Source organism: Camellia sinensis, chromosome 1 (genome assembly GCF_055761805.1).
Source record: "Camellia sinensis isolate YWXY chromosome 1, ASM5576180v1, whole genome shotgun sequence".
NCBI lineage: Eukaryota > Viridiplantae > Streptophyta > Magnoliopsida > Ericales > Theaceae > Camellia > Camellia sinensis.
The window spans coordinates 314,265-333,144 of NC_138961.1; the positions used below are offsets into that span (position 1 = coordinate 314,265).

General features: G+C 37.5%; 1 pseudogene across 1 annotated transcript; it reads left to right on the top strand.

Annotated features, from left to right (window-relative positions):
* The first annotated feature begins 1,674 nt into the window (after positions 1–1,674).
* LOC114318090 (geranylgeranyl transferase type-2 subunit beta 1-like) lies at positions 1,675–15,763 on the top strand (annotated as a pseudogene). The gene is made up of 4 exons (XR_014330246.1): positions 1,675–1,977; positions 2,063–2,161; positions 2,291–2,365; positions 15,539–15,763. The product of XR_014330246.1 is annotated as a geranylgeranyl transferase type-2 subunit beta 1-like (transcript).
* Positions 15,764–18,880: the final 3,117 nt, after the last annotated feature.

The window sequence follows — 18,880 nt, forward strand, 5'->3', positions numbered from 1 at the left end:
ATTTTGCTTCTAGATGATACTTTTTGCTATTCTTCAAATAGGCATTTTCCCAATAAGAATTTTGAGAGACAAAACTTGTTACTATGAACTACATTGGAAGCATGCAGCTGTAATTAAAACTAAAGTCTCCTGTGTAGGACTCTTAAAGGAAAGAGAATTCACAGGAAAAGATCCTTTGGGATAGGGGTGAGCAGCGGATATACCGATCCGCCAAAACCGACCGAACCGAACCGATCCGCCACATTTTGGACGGATGCATGATGATGAGCGGACGGTTGCGGATTGATTTTCTCCAATCCGCCAATTTGGCGGACGGATGGCGGATTTGAGATTTTTTGGCCGCAACCGAACCGCCAAACCGCCAAATCGCGAGCACCTGTAGTAATTTATAAGACTTTGTATTTTCAATTTGTTTAAATATTATGTTTGTGTTTTCAATTGAAAAAGAGTTTAAATATTTTGTTGAAAAAAAGTTTTCAACTTGAATATATTTTTGAATTGAAAAAAATAAACATATTATTCATCTATATTTTTTAGTTTTTAAATCTAACTATAAAAATAATAAATAAAAAATATGATATATGCTGGTTGGTTTTTGTTTTCAAAAACATATGTAGATGTAACAATATAGAGACATTCAATCTCTACTACTGCTCTGTTTATGGTTTTGGTGGTTTGAATTGTTATTATATTTTAAGAATCACAGATTGTAATACTTTATAGGGATGAATCATGCTGTAATTGTAATATGTGGATGAAGCATACAGTGATCGTGATATTCTAAAGTTTCAAACTTTCTTTCTTTGGATAAGGCATACAGTGATTGTAATACTTTTTTAAGTCATTGACTGTAATATTTTTTTTTTCTTTTTTTTTAAGGAAGTGCACAAGTTGAATTATGTTGAAAATTTATAAAATTTTAAACCGCCAAACCGATTCGCATCCATCCGCCAAACCGCCAATCCGCTCAATCCACATCCGCCGGATTGGCGGACGGATGCGGATTGATTTTCTTCAATCCGCCAATCTGGCGGACGGATGGCGGATTGGAGGTTTCGTGGCCGCAACCGACCCGCGCCCACCCCTACTTTGGGAGGCTAAATTAAGGAGCACCTTAGTACAGTAAATTGTCAAAAAGGCATTTCTTTCTTATCATAAGTAGAGGGGTAAGAGGAATAGTGGGTACCCATCGTAGTAGAGTTAGTGTCAGTGAGACATGCAAACATTCCTCACTGGAAGCCACCCTTCACATAAAAAAATTGCCTAGAGGATTTATGAGACCAATTTTTCCCTCTTGAAAAGCTACTGGTTTTGCAAGAACCACTCAAGCCGCATCGGCCAAAATCTGCAATGAAGCTAAAATAGAAAGCTCTTTTATTAGGAAAACCAGTTGGCAATCATACAAGAAATTATAAATTCTGAAAGAAGCCCACATAATCTGACTAGGGTTGGCCAACATGATATGATACTTCCCAGTGGGTTTGTTGAAACTTACGATTTGTGTGCATAGGCTTAGGCCGCCTTGTTAAGATTTGTAAAAGAGATTCTATATTTGAATTTTCATGTTTGTTACATGATCTAGCAATGATCTAAAAGGCAAATGGATTCAGATAAATTAAGTAAATATAAGGAACAAATGGACAGTAGACAAAAACGATTCCAATAAGACATGATCTATTGAGTGATTATGCAATCAGTCTCCTCAATAAAAGAGTAAACAACTCTGTAAGATGTTCATCAAGCTAATATCAATTGATATATCTTATGGTTTGTATAAATGTTTAAATCCTGAAATTAGACTAAAAAATTAATTACGCTGGTGGTATGGCCATTGTAACTGCAGTTTTCTGTTGTGTTGGTGCTCTTGCAATAACCAGTTCTCTACATCATATTGACTAGGGCCTCCTTGGGTGGTGGTTATGTGAGCAACAGGTTAAATCTGGAGGTCTAAATGGGCGTCCTGAGAAGCTCCCAGATGTAGGTTATTCTTCTTTGAACTGAAGACTTTTCTCTGAATATTTTTGTAATTTTTATTACTAAAGCTTCTACTACGTGACTTTAGGTATGCTACTCATGGTGGGTCCTTTCTAGCTTGGTCATGATTGACAGAGTACAATGGATTCACAAAGAAAAGCTTGTTAAATTTATCTTGGACTGTCAGGTTACTTGTGAATCTAATGTTCCCCCTCCACTCAGAAAAATTCCACGATGATGACGAGTTAATTTCTTCTTGTGTCACAAGTCCATATCATTTGTAGTTTTACCCTAGATAATATGTTGAAAAATGCAGGATAAGGAGAAGGGAGGTATTTCAGATAGGCCAGATGATGCTGTTGATGTCTTTCATACATTTTTGGAGTCGCTGGTATGTAACATTTGGGTTTCTTTCTTTTGATTTTTTTTTCCATTTTAATATTATATGTTTTGGGGGGTTGGGGGAGGGGGGAGGGTGTTCTTGTTCTCTTAAGTTTGTGGCACATGATGGAATTCTCCTGTAGTTATAATAGATATTAATGTCCAAAGTTTTAAAAGGCGTTATTGAGGCTCACCTTGAGATAAAATGATGTAGAACGCTATAGAGAAAGAGAAGAAGAGGACCACAACCCTAACACAATGCAAACTCTAGTATTTATAAATCAAAGAAAATCTAATCAAAATAGGAAATTGTATCCTATTATTATTTGGAAACTTAATTCTAATAAAATAAGAAACTAAATATTGCTAATAACTTAAGTAATTATAATTAAATATAGATATTAAAACATAACATGACAAAATAAATAAAATCTCCAAGTCAACTTAAAGCATGCACATTCTGCATCATTCTCTCCGACTAAGAAAAAGAATTTGACCTCAAGTTCGTTTTGAAATATTTGACTCTTCCATACCAGTGAATCAAATACTTGGGATATGCTAATTGCTTTGATCTTTGTTTTAGTCTAACATTCCATGCGATTAGGTTGTTGACAAGATCCACCAAACATGAATTGAATACATATAGGAAATCTTCAATAAAATCAATACCTTCGAACTTGAACAAGTAATGAATTGGTGGTGTATAAATGGGATCCAGCAAGTTTAGTGCAACTTGTGGTTCACTAAGCCCTTCTTTTGGTATACGCATTGTCTGCGTGGAAGTGGCTTCCTGGACTTCCGAATTTTCTTACAAAAGAATTTCACTTTCCGCAGACATTGGAATGGCTTGATCAATAATTTCCACATGAACTTCACAAGCACTTTGAGGAATGTCTGAATTATCTCCTAAAACATGGCCAACAATTTATTCAAAATTGCTTATATTCAACGCTTCTGCTCTGTCATTTGGTTATTCCGTTCTATCATTTGCTTATAACATTGAAGAGATTATTTCATTTTTATCCCATACTCTGTCACAATTTTCAATGACCCCCCAGACTACTATTTTCACGCGTACCCCCATACTATTTAAATTACTATCAATTTTTCCCTTGCCGTCAGATTTGAAACAGAAAACGTTAAAAAAATTACATTTTAGCCTCAAATTTCAAAATAAAGATGCAAACCCACCCTTTCCTACCAACAAACCACCACCAGCAACCACCACTTCAAGCCCTTCTATCTCTTTCATCATAACTCTGTTTCATCTCATTTTTACGTCGTTGGATTCAACTCACGGTCTAGTTTTCGTATCACATCTCACACATCTCGTTCTTTCTCTTTTTGCATGCTATCGGAGCTCCGAAAATTGATAAAAAAAATAAGACTTTTCTTCTTATTTTCAACTTTTCTTCGAGCAATCTTTCGGACTTAATATCTTTCTCGATTCTACTTCATTCTTTCACCATTCTCTTCACCTCACTTCCTACTTCGCCCTACACTACCTCGCTTTCTCACTTCTTCGTGTAATGAGCGGTTTTGGTATGCCAAAAGTTGTCTGAAAACTAATTTCGAAACGTTCATCTTTTTTTTTTCTCCTCCATCTTCCTCATTCTTCATTTTCTTCTTCACTTATAACATGATGTAAAGCATGGTTCTAGGGGTAGCCGACCACCCGAACCACCAACTTCATCAACTTCTCTAACATCAGCACCCGAACCACCAACTTCACCAACATCATCACCCCGAACAAAACACACCAAACGTGACTTTCAATGTACAACCCACCGAAGACTTGTCATCACAAAGATTTGTCGCAAATGAGGACCTAGTTTTTGTTGTGATTGTATTGTATGAAATTGGTATTATTGATTTAAAAGTGATATTGTAATTGAAAGTCATGTATTTGTATTCAAGCTTTGAGAAAACTAATTTCTCTCTCATCTATATATAGTTATATATATATATATTTTTTTTTTTTTTTACTGTAATTTTTTTTTTTCTAATTTTAAATGGTGGTTGGCTTGTTCATATATTTATTGACAGTAGTAGATAATTTCTAATAATAAATAATTTTTGGAGGTCTCTTGGTCCAGTTTCATGAGGTGGAACACATTCGGACTCAATCACTGGTTGTATAAGATTTGGAGCACATTTGGTATGTTGAAAATTGGAATGGAATGCCAATGCCTATTTTAGTTTTGTATTATCTTCTCATCACCACCCAAACCACCAACTTCACTACCACCATGAGCATCACCATCACCACCTCTCAACACCAAACCCACCTCTTTTACAAGCAAATTCCATTACTGCTACCTTTAAACTCCATGACCACCATGATCGCGAGCGTCGTCGCCATCGCCAGACCGCCGCCGCCACCACCACCACCACCACCACCACCACCACCATCACTAGCTCCATTACCACCTAGAACCATGTTTCACATCATGTTATAAGTGAAGAAGAAGAAGGAGAAAAAGAAAAAGAAGAATGAGGAAGATGGAGAAGAAAGAAACAAAAGATGAATGTTTTGAAATTTTCGAAATTAGTTTTCGGACAACTTTCGGCATACCAAAACTGCCCATTGCACGAAGAAGTGAGAAAGCGAAGTAATGTAGGGCGAAGTAGGAAGTGAGATGAGGAGAATCGTGAAAGAATGAAGTAGAACCGCCAAAAATCGAGAAAGATATGAAGTCCGAAAGATGGCTCGAAGAAAAGTCAAAAATGAGAAGAAAAGTCTTATTTTTTTTTTTATCAACTTTTGGAGCTCCAATAGCATGCAAAAAGGGAAAGAACGAGACATGTGAGATGTGATACGAAAACTAGACTGTGAGTTGAATCCAATGACGTAAAAATGAGGCGAAACGGAGTTATGACGAAGGAGATAGAAAGGCTTGAAGTGGTGGTTGGTGGTAGTGGTTTGCTGGTAGAAAATGGTGGGTTTGCATCTTTATTTTGAAATTTGGGGCTAAAATGTAATTTTTTTTAACGTTTTCCGTTTCAAATCTGACGGCAGGGGCAAAATTAATAATAATTTAAATAGTATGGGGGTACGCGTGAAAATAATAGTCTGGGGGGTCATTGAAAATCGTGTAAAAGTATAGGGGTAAAAATGAAATAATCTCAACATTGAATATAATTCGGAATTTTTCATCATGATGTTGAAGACAAAACAAAGGGGATAAATAAGGAAGCGGTTTGTTAAGTGCCGGTGGGTGTATTTGAAGAACAGTTGCTGAACTTAACTGGTTGCGAGTGAAACAGGTTTGGTTATTGATCTTTTGGGTTTGAGCCTAGTTTAAGTTGGTAGGTTATTGGGCTGGGTAATGGTTTGAAGCTAGGTTTGTGTTTAATTATGGGCTAAAGTATTGAGCTGGGTCTTTTTTGGCCCTTGTTTTTGGGGTTGGGTTGAGTCAGGGCTGGTTGGGCCTGATGGAGTAGTATGTGATTGGCTTAAATAAATAAATAAATAAGTAGGGTTGGGCTGAACTGGGTGTGTGGGCTGATTGGCTAAATGAATTGGCCAGTTTGGGTGTTTGGGGAACATAGCTGATTGTTTTGTTGGGTTTGGGCTGGTGTGTGTGGGTAGCAGTTTGGATTTGTGGGGTTTTTGGCTGCTGGCATTGTGCTTGAGTAATAAAGGGCTGGTTGGGTTAAAGTTGGATTTTAATAGTTTGGGTTCAGTTATAGTTAAAATTGGAGCATGAGAGTTAAAAGCGAGAGAATAGATTTGCTGGAATAGGAGACTCAAAACCTAATGAGGTTTCTTACCTTTTTAAACACATGTATTTATAATAATAAGGGAATAAGTACAATGACACTATTACCGTCAAGCACATAACTTAACACTCCCTCTCAAGTTGGTGCATAGATGTCTTTCATGTCCAACTTGCATATAATATGATAAAATACTTTACTCCCTAACCCTTTGGTAAACACATCACCTAACTGATCTTTAGATGTGACAAAAGACAAACAAATGATGCCATTATTCATTTTCTCCTTGATAAAATATCGATCAATCTCGATGTGCTTAATCCTATCATGCTGAACCAGATTATGAGTAATGTTATGGGACAATCACTCCACAATCCTAGGTCAACCAACAAAACTTGAAGCCACATCAACTCACAAATGCCATGTGCCAAGGCTCGATACTCTGCTTCTGCACCTGATTTGGCAACAACTAAATGCATCTTACTCCGCCAGGTCACCAAATTCCTTCCTACAAATGTACAATAGCATGTGGTAGACCTCATATCATCAATAGCACCAACCCAATCTGCATCGATGAAGGACTCTAACCTTAAATGACCATGATTGGAGAACAAGATGCCTTTTCCATTTACTGATTTGAGATATCTTAAGATCCAATGAACTGCATCCCAATGCCCCGTCCAACGATCATGCATGTATTGGCTAACAACTCCCAACGGCATATACAATATCTGGCCGGGTATGAGAAAGGTACATTAGTCTTTCCACAAGCCTTTGATACCTTCCTTTGTTCACATGATCTCCATCACTACTACTGAGCATGTGATTAGCCTTTATAGCAGAATCAGCTGGTCTACATCCCAGCATGCCTACTTCCTCAAGTAAGTCCAAGGTATACTTCCTTTGAGAAATAAAAATGTCCCTTTCTGATCTAGCAATCTCAATTCCAAGAAAGTACCATAAGAGACCGAGATCTTTCAAATTCTTTAGAAAGTTGAGTTTTGACTTTGGACATTTCCTCTTCATCATTACCTATCACCACAATGTCATCCACATAAACAATAAGTATAGTGATCTTATTTCCACACCGTTTGATGAACAAAGTATGATCTGCATGGTTTTGTTTGTACCCAAATCTGAGCATCGCCTTGAGTAACCTGTCGAACTAAGCCCTAGCAGATTGTTTCAACTCATACAAGGCCTTCTTTAACCGCCAAACCTTCCCTTCGGTGGCTAGAGAAGAAAAACTTGGTGAAATATCCATGTACACGTCTTCTTCTAGATCCCCATGAAGAAATGGATTCTTCACATCCAATTGCTGTAATGACCATCCCAGATTTGTTGCACGAGAAAGAAGGGCACGGATGGAATTCATCTTGGCCACTGGAGTAAAGGTCTCCTAATAGTCAATACCATAGGTCTGAGTGAACCCTTTAGCAAACATTCTCGCCTTATATCTCTCAATGATCTCATCAACTTTCTGCTTAATTGTGAACACCCATTTGCACCCCCATAGGCCTTTTCTTGGTTGGTAAAGAAACTAACTCTCAAGTGCCATTCTTACGCAGTGCTCTCATCTCCTCTAACATAGCTTCTTTCCACTTAGGATCATTAAGAGCTTCCTTCCAACCCTGCAGAATGATACAGAAGACAAAAAAGAAACAAAGGAACTGTACGATGGAGATAATAAATCATATGACACAAAATGAGATTTAAGATGTTGAGCATATGTTCTAACACCTTTCCTAATACCAATAAGAAGATCTGAGTCATCATGGACAGGAAAATTAGTAACCAATGACTCATTACCTGAAACCGGAGACGGAGATGATTGGCATGTCAGCACATCAGTCACATGTTCCCTCTGTCGCCGAGAGTAGGCCTTGAGATCTAATTTATCTAACCAACTAGACTCCCCTTGAATACAACGAATCATCTCCCCCTCTCTACATGGCTCACCCTCGTCTTTACAACCAGTGGAAGGAAAAACCATAGAGTCTGGGAAACCCCCCCCTCCCTTGAAGAATGATCTCGGGAAGGACTCAGACTTGTGAGAGTGAGGGTTATAGAATCGATAGCCTTTTTGGGTAGAGGAATAACCGAGAAATATACACCTCAGGGCCTTGGGATCAAGTTTACTGAGTGTTGGACGAGAGGAATGGACAAAGCAAACACAACCGAACACCTTAGGCGGAAGAGAAACATGGTGCACAGAAGTGCGGGGAAGAAGGTCAAGAGGCCATTGAAATTGGAGGATACTCGAAGGCATGCGGTTAATAAGATATATAGCAATAAGGACCATGCATCGTGAACATAAGTGCACAAGCAACCTCAAGAAGATGACAGCTCTTGCATTCGGCAACACCATTTTGTTCAGGGGTACCAACACAACTGATTTGATAAAGAATACCATGGGCTTCAAGATATGCCCGAAACGCAGCATCAATATATTCAGTGCCATTGTCACTCCGAAGGACTTTAATGGGGGTAGCAAATTGTGTAAGCACCATCTTATGAAATCTCTAAAAACAAGAGAAAACTTCATTTTTGGTCCAAAGTAAGTAAACCCAAGTCACACGAGAATAGCAATCAATGAAAGTGACGAACCCCCGATAACCAAATACAGGCATAACATGAGAGGGACTTCATACATCAGAATGAATAACCATAAAAGGAAAATTACTTCTTTTATTAATTGGAGGATAAAAAGAACGTCTATGCTTAGCAAACTCACAAGCATCACAATGAAAATTATTCCTATGACAATCCTTTACTAAAGTAGGAAAAAGTTTGTCTAAAACAGAAATAAAGGGAACGCCTATGCCACTGATGTAACAAAGGAAGGGCAGAAGAGGCAATCGCTTGAAGAGCCTGGTGAGAAGAGCCAAAAGAGGCAAGGCCAGCATTCAAGTACAGGCCCTCATGTGCTTTACCACTGCCAATCGTTCTCCCCGTACCTAGTTCTTGAAAAACACAATAAGAAGGATAAAAGGTTATAGAACAATTTAGCGAATTGGTAAGACGACTAACAGAGAGTAAATTAGTAGAGAACTGGGGAACATAAAGAACAGAAGAAATAGAAATAGAGGAGCAATGAACAGAGCCTGTCTTAGACATAGAAGATAAAGACCCATCGGTAACTCATACTTTGTCATTGCCAAAACAAGGAGACTAAGAGTGGAAAAGATGAAACAAACCTATCATGTGGTCAATAGCGTCGGAGTCAATGATCCAAGAATATGAAGGAGGAGGAGAAGAAGAAGAAGCACTCAAGGCACTCATAGGAGTACCTGTGGAAGTAAAGTTGGAAATAGAGGGAGAATCAAAAGCGAGGATAGAGGGAGAATCAAGCCGAGCCATCAGATGCCAGAGAATGTGCAACTTATTATGGGAAAGTGTGGCAGAATCACTTGGGGTGCTAGCAGAGGACTCAGAGAGATTGGCTTGAGAAAGAATAGCGCCACCATGTCCACTAGTACCACTACGGGCACCACCCCGGCCTCGAGGAGGACGACCATGTAACTTCCAACAATGTTCCCTATCATGCTGGTCTTTCCCACAGCAAGCACAGGTAATCTAAAACAATCAACACTAGTACCTTTGCCTCCAAACTTGAAGAAATGGCCATCCTTTGGAGCGAAAGAAACAGCTGAGCAGAAAGATCTTGGAGAGGCTAATGAACCATAGCACTACGCATGTTCCCTTCCTGCTGAACATAAGCATGTGCCTCATGCACAGTAGGAAAATGATCTCGACCAAGAATCTGAACACAAATTTGATCATACTCAATGTTAAGACTAGCAAGAAAATCATAGACCCTTTCCTTGGGCACCATTTGCTGAAAGGTAGCAGCATCTTGAGAACAAATTGCCTGGACGTTCTGATAATATTTGAGCTCTTGCCTCAAACTACTCAACTCAGCATAGTACTCAGCAAAGGGTCTATCCTTCTTATCAAACTCTCGTATTTTCTTCCACAACTCATAGGCCTAGGCATCATTACCACGCTGGGAATACATCTGAGCAGCAGCAGTCCATGTCTCATGAGCAGTATCCATCAAAACAAAGGAGCGGCTAATACTGGAATGGATAGAGTTAATGAGCCAAGTCATGACAAGAGCGTTCTCCTTAAGCCATTTCTCTTGGGCTGGTCCATCCTCCTCAGGAGCCTTGTTGACTCCCTTGATGTGACCAGAAATGCCACGAGCAGTAATGGCCAATTGAAAGGAGCGCGACCAAACCAGGTAATTGGTGCCATCCAACTTGACTGAAGAAAGCTAAAGAGGGGAATGATCACCGTAAGAGACATGGGAACCGGACCCTCACTTCGCTGATTACGGGGGTCTTACCATCATTGGCTATGGCTTAAAACGTTGCTAGCACAGCCAAACAACCAGGACAACCGCAACCAATGGAATAAACCCATCAAAAGTAAATTATTTCCCAACAAACACAGCCTAACAGCAGCAAACTAGGGCCAGAAACATACCAACACAGGAGTAGAAAGCCAAAAAAACTCAAGGAAGGAGTAACCGAACAGCTCAAAAACCAATCAAAAACCATCAAGAAGTATCAACTAAAGCCAAAGGGAGCCAGAAAGCATCTGATCGGCACCTATAAGAGGGGACCCAGGGGTTTAATTGAGCTAAACACTGCCAGAATGAAGCAATTGAAAAAATAGGCAACCAAAAACCAAAAAATTTTAAAAAAATTTCAGGAAGATCTACCCTAGTCAACAGAGGCTGACTAGGGTAGAAGATAAGCTGAGAGAATAGATTGAGATGGTTTGGTCATATACAATGGAGACCAACAAAGGCAGTAGTAAAGAGATGCGATATAGTGACGGTAGATGGTAGTGTTAGGCGAAGGGGTAAACCTAGATTGACGTGGACTATTGTTGTAAATAGAGATATGAGTCTCCTTAATTTGACTAACGAAATGGCCTTGGAGAAAAAGGATTAATGCAGCCGACCCCATTTGATGGGACTTAAGGCTTGGTTTGATTTGGTTTGGTTATCTACCCTAGTCAATCATAGTGGTAGTTTTTTTTTTTTTTTTTTTTTTACATTATAGGTCAAGAACAGGGAGGGAAAAACAAACAAATATAGGAGGAAAAAAGTAAATAAGTAAATAAAAATACAAGAACAGAAAAAAGTTTTGTGCTCTGATATCAAGTTAAAATTGGAGCATAAGAGTTGAGAGAGAGAAGATATTTGCTAGAATAGGAGGCTCAAAACCTAATTACGGTTCTTACCTCTCTAAACACATATATTTATAATAATAAAGGAACAAGTACAATAACACTATTATCCTCAAGCACATAACTTAATAGTTATAAGATGGGCTGGTTGAGTAGGCCTAGCTGAACTAGTTAGTTAGGTTCAAATAATGGGTTGGGTTTCGGATTATTTGGGTGGGTGTGTTTTTTAGGAGGTTTAAGGGTTAAGTGTAACTTCTTGTGTTGATCATCTTCTCCACTTCAATCGATTGATCAACAAGAGAACGAAAAACATTGTCCAAGTAGGCCGATAGACATGTGGATTTCGATTTTAGCAATGATGGGATTGTATTGAGTCACTAGAGATGGTGGAGTTGGTAGCTACAATACGGAGCCAAAAAAATTAGAGCTTTTAGAAAAGACAGAGATAACGGTGATAGGAGCTTAGGCTCTGTTACCAAAATGATGTAGAATGCTATACAGAGAGAGGAGAGAAGAGGGCCACAACCCTAACACAAATGGTCACAGACTCGTACTTAATATCAATAATTCCAATACTAAATAATACAATGCAAATCCTAGTATTTATAAGTCAAAAGAAAACCTAATCAAAATGGAAAATCGAAAAATAAATAAGATACTAAATATTGTCAATATCCTAATTAACTATAAATAAAAATAAATATTAAAACATAAAATTACAAAATAAACAAAATTTTCGAGCCAACTTCAAGATCACACATTCCACATCCATGGCCCCTCCAACATTGTAGTAAATTTCACTTTTATATGTATGCCCGAGCCAACTTAAGCGTCCACATTGCACGTCCAATGTGCACACATTCCACATCCATAGCCCCTCCAACATTTTAGTAAATTTCATTTTTATATGTGTGATCTTTTTGAAAAAACTTGGTGTAATGCTAGAGACCCACACATTTACCCACAAATTCACCCACAATGATGTGTAACAAATCAAAAGTCTATCCTAACATATCATTGTGGGTAGAATTGTAGAAGTTTTTTGGGAGTCTCAAACATTTTCCAAAACTTAATTCGACATTCCAAAAAAATTTTAAAATCTCACTTTGTATATAAGGGTTATTTAAAATGTCTAATAATGACCCTCAAAAAATATAATTTGAGAATATAGTCTATTTTATTGGTGTCAAATCATATTTTAAAAAATTCCTTAAATTTTACTGGAGAGAAGAATTAGGTTTCTTATGTGTATTCCTATAGTTTTTTAATTAGACCACTTATGAAACTTTATGGACCTAAGAACTTTGAATAATATGCAAATAATTACGTAAGGCCTGTTTGGTGTAGCTTCTTATAAGTTGATAATAAGATAATAGAAGCTAATAACATTCCACCCCTAGCTTTCCAATAATTAGCTTTTTTTCAACATTTTAAAATTGCTCTTATCACAAAAATTGTAAGCAAAAAGTGGCATCCAACACTCTGATTCATATTCTTTAGTTTAAAAAAAAACCCAATAAATTGCACTAAACATGAATGTAGGCTTATAAAAAGTAGATAGTATGTAAATTTAGACTAGTCCCCTATAATTTTTTATCAGGCTATTAATTTGTATTTTAATAATTATTTAATCTTTTTAAACTCAGTCCTACCCCCTGTTTGCATTTGTTTGAAATTTTTCTCATGCCTTACTTCTAGCCCCCTCGACGGAGGATTTTTGGCTTTGCCCCTACCGTATCCACATCACAAGGCTGACACAAGGCTAACACAAAGCTCATTGACGCTTTGATTTTTAAGCGATACTCCCCAAAGGCTTGAGTATCATAGTTTGAGGCGTGTGCCTCAAATGCAACTCGTATGCTTTTTTACCCATAAGCATATGCAGTCTGGAATGTTAGGATTAGTCCACCCATGTGATAAAGGTGGGTCTCGTATAGTTATTAGGTTGGTTATACATGTACTTGGGTTAGGATAGTAGAGTTCGGAATCTACTGGGAAACCTAATATGTGTAGGGTTTAGTTACTTAATTGTATGGAACTAAGATTCTCATGAGTAGACTATCATAAATAGTCATGTGGACTATAAGGTTTCTCTGAGAGAGATTGAAAGAATGGTGAGTGAAAAAATAGAGATGTAAGGGTGAGAGAAAAAAAATACCATAAGGGCACCGGGGTGAGCAATGGCTTAACTACCCTTGAGCATGGGGTTCGGGTAGTAGTGTGGGTTTTGAGGTTTTTTGCCATCTCACATGTATTCTCTATTTTTATCATAGTGGAATCTCTCTCTCTCATGGATGCAAGCAATTTAGACCGAACCGCGTAAATCTATGTGTGATTATTTTTTTTCTTTGATGTGTGTGTGTGAGTGTGCTTCTGTTCACGTAGGTGGGATGTGCTATAAATCCTAACATGGAGAGCATATCTTGGGCTATTGTTAAACTTTGTCTCATACATAGTTTAAACATTAAAAATAAAAAATAAAAAACTTTTTTGTAACTATATTCCATGGAAAAAAAAAATTGAGTAAATTACTAACCAATAAAAAACACGAAGCTATGTCTCAAGTGAGAAATTCGGTAACGGAAGCTGAGAGTGTCAATTTCACCTTTCCATGAAGGAAAGCTTCATTCTCTACAATGAAATGTTAGATGACTTGAGGAGAAAAGTAATTATACCTTTATATTTAATTTTTATATTTTTATTATTTAAAAATATTTTATTTGTTTACTATAAATAAAAAAACACAATTCGAAATGCTTACACCTCAATAAGCTTATGCCTCACCTTATGGGGGGGGGGGGGGATGATACCATGCCATCATTGACGCAATATCATCATCCAATAATGTGTTGCCATGTAATCCACCAAAGTATATGTGGCAACAAGTAAATAATTATGAAAAAGGTAGTTGTATCTTAAAAGTGTAGTTCACCCTCCATATGTAGTTTTATTGGCTAGTGTACCACATGTCGATGATGTGGCATTCTTGTGATACTTAATTTTTACTTCTCATGAGGGGTAAAACACCTCGCGTTACACATTTACCTTTTAAAACTTTGTTCATGTCTTAGTTCAAGATGGCATTACATGTTCATGTTCCCCTTCTTACATTTAGGGGGTTCTAGAGCTACTTTGCAATTGAAGATCTTTTTTAGACAGAAAATTAGATATTAGACTACGTTGTGCTGATTTCTATCTTCTATTTTGGGTGAGATTGTGGGTCTTGAATTCATAAATCAATGAATAAATTGTCATTTAAGTTTTTGGGGTTTTTTTTTTTTTTTGGTTGGTCATTTTGTTTCCTCAAGCGTGCATTTGGTTGAGTGGAAATTGAGGATGCAAATGTGTGTCCTACTCACATCCTACATGATTCTCGTGTTGGGCACATGCTATTAGTAAAAGGATTCCCATTCTTTCAAGAATGAGATACCCTTATATTATGGATATCCAACCCATGAACAGGGGTGTTATTCTAATTCCCACAGGAATCAATATTTAAATGTAGAAGTTAAAAGTTACGTATATGTTGAGCCAATAATTGACCTGTAAGTGAAGTTAATTATTCAGATGTATGAATATATACTAATAAAATTAAAATTTAGTAATACTTTAAATAAATAAAAAAACATAATAAAAAAATGAAGCTATGTTAAAGATTATTTGCTAAAAACTGATGTAAAATAGTTATTTAAGGTTATATGAAAATAATCAATGAATGCAATATATGTTATAAAAAAAATAAAAAAATAAAAAAAACATCCATACTGTTCATTGGCATTCATTCCATAATATTACTATATTGGCACTGACTTCAAATAGTTCATACATACTCCAGTATATGCTGTGGGTTTTATGTGTTTGGGCATCAAATTCATTGACATTGAGACAAGTATATTTGTTGGACATGCACTCAACAAGTATATATATGGCTAGTAGAGCTTATGATGAAGAACTTCATTAATCATTAAACAGTTCTATGTTGGTTTGCAATCAGTATTTTATTGTAAATGAAAGAAAAAGGTATTAGGAAATATGAAATTTATTTATATCCTGGTGTCCTTTAGTATGAGAATTAGATTAATCCAACACTCATGTCACATATTTGCACCCGACACTCATACCCAAGATTGTGGAATGCACCTCCTCTTTTAAAATAAATTTCTCTGGCTCCACAATTTTTTGTTGTTAAATTAAATCATGGTTTTGCTCAATTTTTTGAGAGGTCACAATTTACTACACTGTTTCCTGTTTGGTTTATTTTCAGGTCTTTTGCTTATTGGATATCCAGGATTGAAAGCCTTAGATCCTGCTTATGCTTTGCCAGTCAATGTTGTAAATATGATTTTCTTTGGCAGATAGATGACCCAGTTGACAGACTATTTATATCAATATACTGACAGCACTTTTATATTTGTGAAATCACACTATTACTCTCTTTCTTATTTGAAATATTATTGCCTCCCTTATTTTGAATTTTGAGGTAACAAAATCCTTCCTTCGGTACTAAACTGTGTGTTGGCTGATTGGATTTTATTAACGGTAACTAGAAAACAAATTTGAATGCTCACTTTACCATTCTTAATCTCTTTTCAATAAGGATATGTTATTCACTCAACCAAACATCCCCATTTTATCATTATCCTTACTCCCAATCACTAGTTCTTTTGCTTCACACCAGCATTACAGTCCCTCCATTTTTGCACCACAACCTTCAGCCATTAACTTCACGCACAAATAAAACCTCCCTTCCATTACAAATCAACACAAATACATAGATGAGGTGGTTTCAATAATAGATGGGGGTCTAATCGTGTGGGTTGAGACAAAGGAATAATCGAGACGGAGGCATTACTCATCAAGATTGCATCGATGGTAGCCGAGGGGAGGTAGAGCAACAATTGTCGACCAAAAGGTAAGAAGGGAGTCACGTTGAAGGAAGCCTAATGTCACGACCCGAACCCGTCCCTATGGGTTAAGGATGTAACCGGTCAGTAATCCTGAGATTACCTACGGCCTCAAACCAAAATAGACATAACCCAACAGAGTAAAGGGACCAAACGGAAGCAATAATCAAAAATTTTGTCCATAGAGCCGTGCTTATATGCACTTCAAAACAAACCATACTCATATACGTTAATAACCCACGTCAAAAGTACAGTACCATAAAATTTTTTACAGACAGGATCATCCAACTAAGTCAACCCATGACAGACTATTTACAAATATACATAAAGTCCTTGCCAGCAAGACAAAATATAGTTACATAACAAAATGGCAAGGATAGGTCTCGTGCGTGAGACACAAGGCTGACTTTCTCAAAACTCATGTTGGTCCTGGCAGACTTCACTGGGGTTGGGTTTGGACTTCCCTCGGCTCACCTATAAACACATAAATGAGCGTGAGCGATAGCCCAGTGAATAATATCAAATACAGAAGTCATATAAACAATATGTAGAACAACATACTCCAAACGGCCTTGGGCCCAATTCATATTCCTACTTAACATATGTACATTCATGCAAGGTTTAGATCAAGTGACTGTAGTTCCAAACATACTGGCCTTTGGCCCATTCATTTATGTCAAAACGGCCTTCGGCCTATCCATTTATGTCATAACGGCCTTCGGCCCATATATTTGTGGCAAAACGGCCTTCGATTCACTCATTCGTGTCAAAACGACCTTCAGTCCATCCATATATGTCAAAACGGCCTTCGGTCCGTTCATGTTCATCAAAACGACCTTCGGTCCAGTCATTTCTATCAAAACGACCTTCGGTCCATTCATTTCTATCAAAATGACCTCCGGTCCATTCATTACTATCAAAATGACCTTTGGTCCATTCATCTCTATCAAAACGACCTCTGGTCCATTCATTTCTATCAAAACGACCTTAGGTCCAATTATTTTCATGTCAGACTTTTGTCCACAATCCCAATCAGCAATCATAAAGCTTATAAGGGAATAAACAATTGGACATTCACAATTATTCGAATATTGATATTACTCACAGTGATCGACTTGTGGATTCGCCCGGGGGCTTGACCCTACACAATCCATGAACACAAAAGGGTCATTATCAATTCAACCCGTTCTTTACTTCACATATTCCTCTTTAGGCTTTATTCTTATCTCATTAACTCATTTACAATGCTTAACACATGCCTAAGAGTGCTTACAAGTGAAAGAGAATGGAAAACAAAACACAGAACGAGCATATAAAATTTCAGAGAACAGGGTCCCCGCTCGAGCGTCAAGTTCCCCGCTCGAGCGGACCGTTAAAGCCTGCAAAAGTACTGGTTGCATGAAAAATATGCTCGGGCATGGAATAGAGCGCTCGAGCGGAAGGCCCGTCTGCAAAACTCCCCGCTCGAGCGTGAGATATCTCGCTCAAGCGGACATCCAACTCTGCCAAAAGTGCTAGGAGCACGATTTCTCCACTCGAGCGTCCCTTCCCCCGCTCGAGCGGAAGTCAAAATTCTGGAAATTCCAGATTGAGTTCTTGAGCTTCACCTCGACTTTCAACCCACAATTTATGCATGTTATGGCTCAAAATTCACATTTACTCATGCTAACATGCTACCAATACAAAATTACAACATTAGGAAGCTCAATTTCTTATGTCCTTTACATGCATGCCTCACATTAATCCAAATTCATCACCAACATATCAAGTTTTTAACATGCAAAGCTTGCTCTTTCATGATCTACTCTTGCATGTAAGAAATACACATTATTCACAACTTATTTGGTGAAGAAGTGGTCATACCCATGGATTTCATTCAAACTTCAATATAGATTACACAAAGTAAGCTCAAACGTGGAAATCTATAACAATTCTTTACATGCATGCTTCTATTAGCTTGAAATTCAACATATACAACTCAATCCCTTCACATTCAAACTAACTCATGCTCTTGGCCATCTATTAAACTTGAATTCACAAGATGATGACTAAAAATGCATGAATTACTCACCAAGGAGTTTAATCTTCACAATCTATGGCAATTCTTGAGCTTAACCTCCAAAATTTCCAAGCTTTAAGCCAACCCTCAATCTCCTATTCTCTCTTCTTCCAATCGACCCTCTCTTCTCTTCTTTGAGTTTATAATCAGTCAAAATGAGGCTAGGGAGAGAGGGATTGAGTGTTTAAAGCTTGACAACAAAACCCACTAAGGCCAAGATTATAATAATAAAGTAGTTGGGCTCTAATTCATCAATTTAATCGGTTTAATCTAACCCGAATCAATTTTCAATTAAATTTCACCGTAGGCTCTAAAAATTATGCTAATCACAATAGCGTAATCAATTTCGGGTTCTGTGGCCGATAGGGCCCTCAATTTAATTCCCAAAGCAGTTTACTCAAACAGATATTCCTACAGTGAACAGATAGAATTGCAAAATCACATATATTCACATAATGGCACATAAAATCATGCTGAACACATAATCATATTCAAATTAAGGACCAATTTAGCATATTACGGAATAGAGGTATCACAGTCTCCCCCCCTTTAGGAAGTTTGGTCCTCCAAACTTAATTTATCTTTGTCGGGAAACAAATGTGGAGAGCTCAGTCGCATTTCCTCCTCTTTTTCCCATGTAGCA